Genomic DNA, 11,483 nt, shown 5'->3' with positions numbered 1-11,483 from the left:
GTGGTTGGAGGTGGCCTCAGAAGGGGTCTGTGTGTCCCCAGCAGGTGGCAATGCAGCCTGACAGCAGGAGCCACCCTGCCGCTGCCAAGCACATGCACACACCCTCAGCCACTCAACCATACCTCCAGAGCGCTGGGGTTCAGCTCTTGGGTAGCCCTGGGAAAGCTGCTCAAACCAAAAAGCCCGCATGGATGAGGTTGTATTTGTATAATGTGTGAGATGACAGAGATGTGAGTAATGTGGAAGCCCTTCAGAAGTGCATGGCCTCTGAGGCATACACACCCTTGAAAAAGAACAAAACAAAGTGTATCTTTCCAAATCCTGCCTGAAGCTGCCCAAGTTCCTCCAGCCCCCACAGGTAGGAGAAGTCCTCATGCTCTTCAGCCACACAGGCAGGTTTTTGAGGAAATGCTCCACATTTTGGGTGAAAATGCTCTACGACTCCCCATGTCAGTTTTACAAACATTGCACAAGTTCTTCCACCAACTGCTCCCAACTCTCAGCAACTACAGAGCCAACAACCCCTGTCCCCACAGGCTGCTCTTGGCTCTCTGAGGTCTCCTGCACTAAACACGCCTCCCCCAGAACCCCACAGGGTTTGAGGACATCCTAAAAGGGCAAGAGCATCAAGAAAACCCAGCTGGGCTGGGTAAGGTGCCAAGGCTCACCACTGAGATATTTTGATGTCAAGGGAGAACCAAGCCTCTGTAGGGCTGAAATGGCTCTTGCAGATGGGCTTGCAGTGCGTCCCTGTTGGGACGTGACCTAAAGCCAACAGGGCCAGAGCAGCTTTGGGTCTCCTAACCATGCCGATGGACAGAATTTTCAGGCAACTCCTTGTTTCTGCCATGCGTGGGAACTGCGGAGCGCAAAGCAGAGAACTGGGCCCCATAGAGTGAGGGTTTTCAGGCCAGGTTTTTTTCAGTGGGATCCCTGTGCACAGTGGGTGTGCAGTGTTAGCATCTAAAGTCACTCTCAATGCAGCAGGAAGCAGATAAGCAAGCTCAGCTCAACATAGACTCAAAATCCTAAATTCAGTATCATAGCTGGTGTGGATGGATACTGCAGCATCTTTATAGCTGGGCCTATCAACTTACTGAGCATAGCTTATTAACCTTGGCAAAAGGGGTAAGCATGGATCTCCAGACTATAGCTGAAACTGAGAGGGTTGCTTCATTGACTGTTCTCCCTGAATCAATAAACATAGCATATACCTTCTGGTTGCCTTTTTGGTTTTGCTTTTCCTCCTTACCTTTGCTTTTCTCAGTCACAGTAATTTTCTGGAAAAATTGTTTATGTGGGCCAGATCTGGAGCTGTGTAAAGCCCATGGAGTTAAGCCGATTTAGGACGCAGCCCTTCTGCAACAGCTGAACGTAGGAGTCGGGGAGTTTAATTAACTTTGAACAGTAGATTAAATTTCAGGCCTTGCTAATAAACCTTTGTGCCTGACCTTAACAGCAAGTCTTGGTATATTCATTAAAGGCTCACAGCAAGATGTAACAGGTAGTTTTTTGTTATTTTCTTATTTCTTTTGGAAAGAATAAGCAAACTCTTCCATCATTTGGGATGTCCCTCATCGAACATCCCCTTACTGTGAGCTGGAAACCGATACACCACCACTCTCCTTTTAACACAAACATATTTACATCCCTCCTGTACCCCCTGTCTTTGCCAAAGATTACAGAATATCACTTCACCCCACTGGGCTTCAGAGATCCCCAGCTCTGGAGTGAGGATCAGGGATACTGCTACGCAAAATTGACATTGCTTGGCTTGGGTAGTGCTTTGCAAGCCCAGACAGGAGATGAGGGGCTCACTGTGCCAATGGCTATGCTAGCACTACTGTGAATGTGGCATCTGGTGTTTGGGGATGAGCATTGCCCACTGTCCTGGTACCACCCTGTTGGCACAACTGACCACTGAAAACAGAGGATGAGCATGAAGATCTCTGCCTGCTTGGGCAATTGCAATGCACGGTTGTTCCGAGACCCAAAAAGGTTCATCATATCTTTGCATCCTGCAGGACTTTTTGCTGTGTCAGAATCAAAACCACTCCCTCAAAAGCTGTTGGGGAAAAGCAGAACAAAACAGCTCTCAATACAGCTCTCAAGACTGCTGCTGTTTTGAAACAGAGCCTGCTATTGCCTTACCCCCAAAATTTGTATTCCCAAATGTTGCTCAAGCCAGCTTTCACCCTCAGCATGGTGGTCCCTGTTGTTTTCTCCTGAAGCAGAGCTGCCTGAAGACACTTCTGTTTTACCTCTCCCCACCTCACTCTCACCCACTTGTTTCTGTTTCCATGTTGCCTTTTGGGGAACTAGGGTGGTGGCTTTTACTCTGGATCATTTCACGAATCCATTTTACAGCATCACAGCAAGGGTAAGGCAAAATGCAATGCGGCAGAAAGGCAAAACCAGCTTTGCACAAGGAAACCTGTGCCCTCCCTGCTGCTCACAGGGAGGAAGCATTTGAGCACAGTCCAGGACCTCCCAAGAACAACCTCATCCCCGATATTAGAGCAATCTAGGTGATAGGAGTTGCCAGCAGAAAGGGGAGAAGAGGATTAAGTTCTTTTTCACATAGCCCTCAACTCCAAAGGCACAAGAGCCTCTGGGTTTTGCCAACCTCTGTGGTGGATGGGACACCTTGAAGCCACCCTTCACCCTCAAGCGCCATGCATCCCTTCTGCTTTGCCCAGAGAGAGAAAGATGGCAAATTTGGCCAAAAAGTACAATAGGTCCTGTAATGAATGGCCACCCTTGAAGCCCATGGATGATAGTACGCTGCTCTGCTTCCTCTGAAGCAAGGAAGACAGCCAACAATAGAGAAGGCACATAGATGTCGCTAAAAAAACTTTAAAGCCTTAAGAAGGGAAAAAGGAGCACGGCTGTGGGGAGCCATTTAACTCCATCTCCTCATGACTGGGGAATTCTCACTGGCAGGACACATGTCAGGCAGCCCTTGCAAAAAGTTCATTTTGCGGCTGTTGCAGTTTGCTGCAGCATTTGCAGTGATCTCAGGCAGTAATCAAATCCACTGGTAGTCCACAAATCCCATTGGAGCCAGGCCCATAAATAGTCACACTGTAGTATGCAGCTGCATACAGGGCAGGAGCAAATGTTCCAACATAACGGCTGTTGGCTCTAATCAGATTAATTGAGGAGTCGATCATATTACCACCATTTGGCTGAGTTTTATTATAGCTACCGCTTCTTAAGGTTACCACTCACTGGTGAAGGGGAGACCACAGTAGTGCCAAACTCTTGCAGGGGAGACCCAAAGCACCTTATAGTTGCAGGGGTTTCCTTGCTTTTTGGAGCTGCTTTGTAGCACTTTGCTCTGTCACTGAGATGCTCCTCCTCCATACTGATGTTCCCAGTAGTGGATAGTAAGGGATCAATCAGATTTTTACAAGTGTCTGAAAAAATAAGAGAGAGAGACCTCAGAAGACAAAGTCTAAGAGACTGCAGGAAGGTCACCATAAAAAATATACTTTGGAAGAGAGCATATCCTACATCCAGGGATACCCTTGTTAGGAATTTGTAGCTCATTTATTGCCACGGTGAAGAGGATGAACCCCACCTGGGTGGCAGCTACAGCGAGTCACAGTTTGGTGAAAGCCACACAAAGATACAGCACAGCATTTCCCAGAATAGGACTCACCACCCCACCAGACTGCAGTGCTTAATATTTATACCACCCAAAGGTTGGAAATACCCTGTTCCAGCAGGGCTGACTTCATGCTTTACAAGCATACGGAGAAGACAGTCTGATGTAGGGATCCCAAAAGAGTACAAATGTGTCTGTGTTTTGGGAGTGCACAGAGCCTTTTTAAAACAAGACAATCATCTTCCGTTATCTTTCTCCCCTCTCTTTTGTTGTCTTCACAATACCAATAGTTCCAATTCCCTGGTTTTCATCAGCAATAATCTCATTCGTTTGCTCCAATAACCACTTAGCATTGCACTGAATAATCTATGCATTGAAGTGTTGAATTACTGCTTTGTAAAACCCAGGAGCAATAACATTAGAACTTACTTCCCATACCCCTGATTTGTGACAGGTGATATGAACACAGGGGATATAAAGAGACATTCTCTGTAACAAGAGAAAAATGACCTGATGTCCTTTCCTTGCTTTTCTCACTTTAAGATTTAAATATGATAGGTGCTTTATAATAAAAGGGCCTGATTTGGGACTCTTCCCAGTTGCAATTTTCACATAACCTGTAGGAAGATAATCACCTTCCTACTCTTCTGTCCTTCTTTCTGATTTTTCTGAAATAGTCCGAAAGAGTCAGAAATATCACTGGAAGAATGCAGAAATATGGACAAGCAAGGCGAATCCTTAAGCCTCACCTTCTTAGGAAATCAGGCCAAGAAGAGTGATAAAATGAGGGATAAATTCCCCAAAGAATTCCACCATTTGGAAAAACAAAACCCCACTGCATTACTAGGCTCAACACGTTTTCTACTGTAAAAGGTTCATGCCATGTCCTTGCAGACAGGGCTGAGCCCTTTAATAATTTCAGATGACGGAAGTTTCACATCATCCTGCCACCACTTCTGATCTGACTGGGAGATGCAGTGTCTACACCAGACAGATCAGTTTTCAGGTGTGCTCCAACAACTGTCTCCTCTGTCCCATCAGCTCAGGATGGTACCTCCACACCACTTCTGAAGGCAGCTTTGGAAGCTCCATTAGCAACTGGGAGGAAGCCTCCGCCCACCTGAGACCACCAAAAGGTTAGACTCAAGCCTACAAAGCCTCTACATGCTGCCCTGACAATTCTCTATACATCATAATTTCATCAAAAGGGAAGAAACTTCAAGAACACGGGCTGGAGGTGATGTTTGAAAGCTGCTCGGGCAAGGCAGCTTGTTCCAGCGGACGTGCCTTGCCTTGGACTGGGACTCAGCAGGCAAATCTCCTTCCTCTGTCTACAGCTGCCAAGCTGGGGTTCCTCCAACAAGTCATTTGGCTGCTCTCTGCGTTGGTTTTCTCCCATTTCTTTGCTCATCTTCCAGCATCCAAGGCAGGGTTTCTCATTACTTCTTGGTGTGACACATCACATAGAGACCCCAGTTAGAGTTTGAAATCTAAAGATACCCCTTTTGCATTTGCCATACTGCAAATAGTAACATTTTTACAGCACTTTCAAAATGCTCAAAAGCTGCTGGGGAAGAAATCAGTACCTAAAAAACCAAATGTACAAATATAGAACTGAAAGCAATGCAAAATTAATACTGTGTCTCGAACATTATGCCTCCCAAGTCTTGTGACAGACTATCTGGGCGGAAAAAGCTTCATTTCCCAGACAAAGGAATATCTGAATCATTTCTCCTCTGATTAACCCGTTATCATCATACTCTGCTACTGATTATTCCCTGTACTTCACAGTCAGGAAGTACTACCATGGCAATTAAATGAGCCTTGGCTGGATTCGTAGCCATCAGGAAAAAGGAAGCATCCCACATCACACAGCTAGCTTCCAGCCCTTTTGCTATTGCAGAACTCCCTTCTCCCTGCCTCTGGCCAGGCCTGCCAGCTCATCTAGAGGGGAGAAAGCTGGGCAGACAGCCCCGCTGCTCCCAGCCAGCATTGCCCAGCCCTGGAAGCTTGCAGGATATGTGCTCTGTGAAGGCAGGTCACAGGGAACTATACCTAGGCTGGAGTATTATTTGTTACGATGTGGATCACAACTCTGTCCTTTGCCCACATGGAAGTCCACCCTGTATGAACCCCAAGGAGTAAACAGCCCACCAGCAAGGAAACTGCCTCTGGCTGTTTAAAAGACCTCTTCTGCTAGCCAAGACTGCCAGAGAGCTGTTAAAAACAGCAGGGATCTCTGGGCCACCTATTTACAGCAGGCCAGGCACCCCAAGAGCTCCACTAGCTGTTGGGCACATTTTCTTCAGCTCCAGCTAAATCACTGGACATAACCTTTAGATATGACACAGGACTGGGAGCCTTGCATGGGCACAAATTTAAGGCTGGGAGTAAAGACAACAGAGAGAAAAATCCAACTGGCAGTTGCAATGGCCATGGGAAGGTGAAAAGCTTCATCCTCCAGGAACATACAAAAGGTGGGAACAGATGCATTTTAAAAAAAAAAAAAAAAAGCATACTAGGAGTCTCTTCTGACCCTGAAACAGGGAGCTGGAAACCATACTGAATTGCGATCTTCTTAAAGTGAACTGCAAGTAATAAAATTCCCCATAGCTTTGATGTCCAGAGGGGTCGAACACTTTCTGTTTGTCTCATGACAGCCCTGGGATGGGAATTCAGGCCCCACAATGTGGGCACTGCACAGAATTGTCCTGCCCCCAGAGCTCAGAAAGGAAATGTGTGCCAGACCTCTGTTAAACTATTCCCATCAATTCAGCATCCAAGTATTTGCAGGTGATAGCACTTCAATGTCCCTGGTATGAAAATCCTGTTTGTACATATTTTCCCAGCTCTCCCTATACCTTGAACCCACTTACCAGACTGCCTGCCTGTATTTATGTCTTTTCTTTTATCCTCCTCATACCTTAGTTTCCCATTAGATTTTTTTCTCCTTAATTTGAACCCTAATCATGCAACATACAACATATAGTGTACTACACATTCTTGTGGCCCCAGAGACTTCATTAGAAGCAGACTTAGCTATCGCTTGCTCTTTAAAAACCCGTCTGTAGTAAAGGATTTTCAAAGTTAAGTGTGTTGAGACACCTTGATTTGGAGGATGTTCAGCTTAAAATCCACAAAAGGAGGCCATGGGGGGTTTTGTGTGATTTGTTTGTTTGTTTTGGGGGTGGGGGGAGTTTAAAAAGAAGTTCGTCACTTTCTGAAAACTCAAAATTGGTCTCTGAAAATCACTTTTGACTACTGAAATCCTTGGCGAATAAATAACAATTACCATCCTCATTACTGAGCAAAGGATGACAGGGAAAGCGGGTCTGCATCAGAGCACACAGAGAGGAAGAGCAACCCTCAGCCACTGAACCTGCCAACAACACTTTCCTCCTGGCAGATGTCGTCTTATCCCAAGAGCTGCCACTGCCATGTTCTGCTGGACTGTTTTCTTTAGCTGTCTAATCCTGAGCTGCAGCTGCAGAAAACACATGGCTCCACTCCTCCCAGCAAGCAGACAGACCACAAGAGCAAATGTTCACACTATGCTGTGGCTTTGGGTTTCTCCTTCCCTTGGAAGGGACAGAACTGTGGGACAAAATACACTTGTGAAAATTAAGAATTGGGGAATGTCAGTTTTGAACCCGACTGTGAAGAAAGCAGATCTCCTAAATTACATGTGCCTGAAGTGGGGGCAAGGTGCTTTTCAACGTTCATCACCCTCAGATAGAAAAGGAAGTGTGCTACCCAGGATTAGCAGCATGCTTGTATTAAGTGTTAAAGCCCACAGCAGACTGAGAGACTTTATTAGAATTATTCTTTAAATACTGTTAAAATGATTAAAAGGCTGTACAAAATCCTTGTGGAAATCAAACCTTTCAGAAGGGGAGGTAAAAACTTTGCCTCCATAATGGCAACTAAAGGGAACTGTAAGTAGTAAAAAAAAAAAAAGAAACAAAAAAAAAAGCACTGCAAAAAGAAGATAAGAAGATCAGAAGATGGCAGGGACTGCATCCACACTGGAAGCTTCCTTGGGGACATCTCTACAGTGATGCTCTAAAGGAGCATAAGCCCCATCTAATTTTAAGAGAGACTGAGAGTCTCAATTGATTTCAGATCAGCAAAAGCACAAATGGGAGAGAGATACTCCCAACTCCAAAAGCAGTGAGCACAAAAATGATATTCCAGCCTCAAACCTCACAGGCTGGTAACTATGACATTATCAAATGTACAGCAGCCCCCCTCTCCAACCTATCCTGTACAAGCTGTGCTAAACTGACATTCAACTCAGGAAGAGGGAGAAGGGAGGCACTGGCAGGAGGTTGCTAACATTACACCACTTCCCACCCCATGGCAGACACATCCAACAAGGTGAAGTTTCCACCCATAGCTACAGACAGATTTCCAAATGTCTTGATTCTAATATCCCTCAATTACCTCAATACGATTTTATCATGATAACAAACTCATACCCTCATTGCAGGAAATGGCATTCAAACTAGGGAGATTGTATAGTGACTATGTAAAAAGATACAAATGCTAAGTATCCAAAAGCTTGTCATCTAATTCTAAGCAATCTCCTTTGCCCCTGTCAATTCACTTAAGCACAGTAAAGAAAGAATTAATAATACATCTTAGTCACTATCTGTACGTAATACTCACAAGGGCAAATCAAAACACACAAATACATATGAAATGATTTCACAACAGTTTCTGAAGGGTAAGCACTGACTTCTGTTTGCTGCAGCGCATACAGTTTCATGCTATTGCTAGTTAAAACTATTTACACATTCATATAAGTTGTTTATTTTAGACATCTACCAGGAAACAAAACCAACTCCATGTGCCCCACAGGGCATCAGCCACCAAACACATCACTGATAAAGAGGAGCCAAAATGAAACATTCGCCAGTACCTGCCAGGCAGAAATGCTCCACAGCAACAGACGCTTGGAGACAACATGGCTATGTGGATCCCACATCCCATTCTACTCCTGAGGAGGCTAACGCTACAAGGCATTTGATATCACAGAGGTGAAGAAAGGTCCTTTGTGAGGAAGCCAACTTTATTATCACACCAGTTGCAAAACACTACTGGAGTTCTTCTCTCTTGGAACAGCACGGGTGCCACAGACTATTGCTGAAATAGCAGGTAAATACCAGAAACTAGCATTTCATTTCTACATGAGAGATGAAAAGCATGTCTGAATTTTGTAAAAACCACTAAATACCTTCATGGACAATGTTGTTGTGTGACTACAGAAAAAAAAATACTACAAAATACAAATTTAAATTTCTAAATCACTCCCATTTTGTTTGGCAAAAGTCTTCACCCAATCTATTCACTTTACAAAAGTTTTTCAAAGTATTTGCTTAAAACTAATGATAAACTTGTTACTGCAAAAGTTTTCTGCCAGCCTCACATTCTGAGAATTAGACAAACCAGGCAGGAAATAAAAATACTATGTGGTCTATTTGTTAATCAAGACTGTCCAGATTTTAAGTTGTGAATAGTTACACATCTACTCATCTTTGAGAGGCCCAGAAACTAAAATTCACTGCCAGAAAGAATGGGTAAAAAATTTCAAATGTGACCATTGCCAAACAAAAAGGGTGGCAAAACTAATTTAAAGAAGTCCTGAGGTTGGACCTTGTGTCAGGTGAATCTTGTGTGGCAGCGTCACCTTTCCGGATCTGATCTCCCACCTATTTCAGAGCCCCCCAAACTGCAGATGCGAAGACTTCTTCCACTGTACTTACCACTGTCATTTAAAGTATCCTTGCTACAAACATTGATCCAAATCAGCTTTGGCACTTAGGGTCCAGCTGCACTTGCTGTTCCCACTTCTATGATCCAATATTTCTCAAAAAGAAAGGTAGGAATAACCTTATAAGCAAAAAGGGTTAAAAGTCACTGCCTGCACGTACACACACAGCAGCCAACTGTTGCAGTTCTATCAGCTTAACAGAGTTGGCTTGGGAGAGATGAGTTTGGGACAAAAGTATTTAATAAAAATAACAGGCATTTCTGAACTACCTTTGAGGGTAACAGTCTTCATAAAGTATGTCATCAGCCTCTCTCTGGCAGCTCTGAGGCATCTCATGTTGCAAAGCAACTGACTTTGACAGAAGTTTAACGAGCAGGAGAAAAACCCTCAGGGCTGGCTATTCAAGCAGAAGTGGCTGAAATTGAAGCCTTGCTCATATCACACCCTAAGTGGACCTCCAAAGTCCTGATTACACGCATCTTACACGAAGTAGCGACTTTAAATATAATAGTAAAAGAGCTGCAGGTGGAGGCAGAGGCAGTTTCCACCGGCTGCCAAACACCGGGCACACAAAGCTTTCAGAGGGTGTTAAAGGTGCCCAGTCAGTCCCTACAGCCAGAGAGTCCCTCCCAGGGGGTCCTTCAGCCCTTGTGCTCTGACATAGCGAACACTCCAGGATTTCCAGGTCTGGGGATCCAGCAGCACCTTCTGTGAGAGTCACTGCATATCTCCTGCTAACAACCTCTGATCTCATAGGTCACACAAGAAGCGAAATTACATTCTTGAGCATCATCGTGTCACTTGCCTCCCTACAGCTAAATAAGGGGCACAGAAGCAGTGGGCTATTTAAAGAAAGCCAGCATAGCTACCTCTTAGATCCTGGAGGAGAGACATTATATGCATGTGCACCACTGTTCCCCGAAAACAGGCTTTCCTCCACGAGCTGCTTCAATGGGAGGATTTTGCAGTGCTTTACTGAGGTTTGTGTTCATACATAGAGGGAACACAAAGGTGTTATGAGCACAACACAACAGGCCAAGCTCCATCACAGCTAGTTTTAAACAGCTGGGCCAGGTTTATCCAGTGTATCACTGGCAGTGGTGAGACCTTCCTGCCTCCTGCAAGAAGCACCCAGCAGCTCACTGTATGTCTTGGCCCATTAGACCGCAGCACAACCAGTTCCTCAGTCTCCCCCCTCCCACTAAAAGCATTAAGGGACCCACATCACTTTTCTAAAAGGAGGGTCTTCTACCCCTGGCTGGCTAGAGCAGTGCGAGGACACCCTGCCTGGCCCTGCCTGCAGCCTCCTGTGCCTGCTGGTTGGAAGACACCTCTCCAGCTGTGGGCTGGGCACTGGGAATGGAAATTCTGCTGGCATAAGAGGACATAGTGCCATCAGAAAGCACCTGTTAATGCTATGGAAGAACACAAGTCCATAGACCACATCAAGCTGAGCACCATGATGACTGGGAGGCTGGAACAAAGGTGTAGTGTTGACTACAGAGGGCTGCTACAGCTTGGGGTGCCATGGGGAACAACCTGCTACCAGATACTCAAAACCCCAGACCTCCAATGCAAAATGTCAGCTCTGTCTTCCGAGTCAGTTCTTTTCATACAGCTACTTTTATAAGTAACAATAAACACATTAAGAAGGTACACAGGATGCTGAGAAACACTCTCACAGTGATTCATGAGAAAGCAGGAGCTCATCAAATGCTTTACGCTCATTTGTGTCCACTCAGATAACCATAGCACTGATTAGATTCAAGATATTGATGTGGATCTCAGGGCCTAATAAGCCTTGACAATGCTTCTTAGACTCTTTAAACAGTTCTGTGAGACATGTACAATGCAATTGATTATATAATAGTGTAGTTACAGCCCTCTTTCCCCAAAGAATATCATCTTCATGGCTATGATTCAAAACACACAATTGTTATCCAAAACGTACATAGGTTCCACAAATCCAAAGTATTTTCTGCTAGACATGGAAATAGCTGAAAAATTTTACTCCCTACAGCTTCCTTCTTGCTGGGCTGTCTCAAGGTTTGCATATGACTGAGCTACACTTGATTTCTAACACAACAGCAAGACTCATGC

The sequence above is a fragment of the Opisthocomus hoazin genome, chromosome 9 (genome assembly GCF_030867145.1).
Source record: "Opisthocomus hoazin isolate bOpiHoa1 chromosome 9, bOpiHoa1.hap1, whole genome shotgun sequence".
Lineage (NCBI taxonomy): Eukaryota > Metazoa > Chordata > Aves > Opisthocomiformes > Opisthocomidae > Opisthocomus > Opisthocomus hoazin.
Note: the sequence above shows the minus strand (reverse complement) of the source record.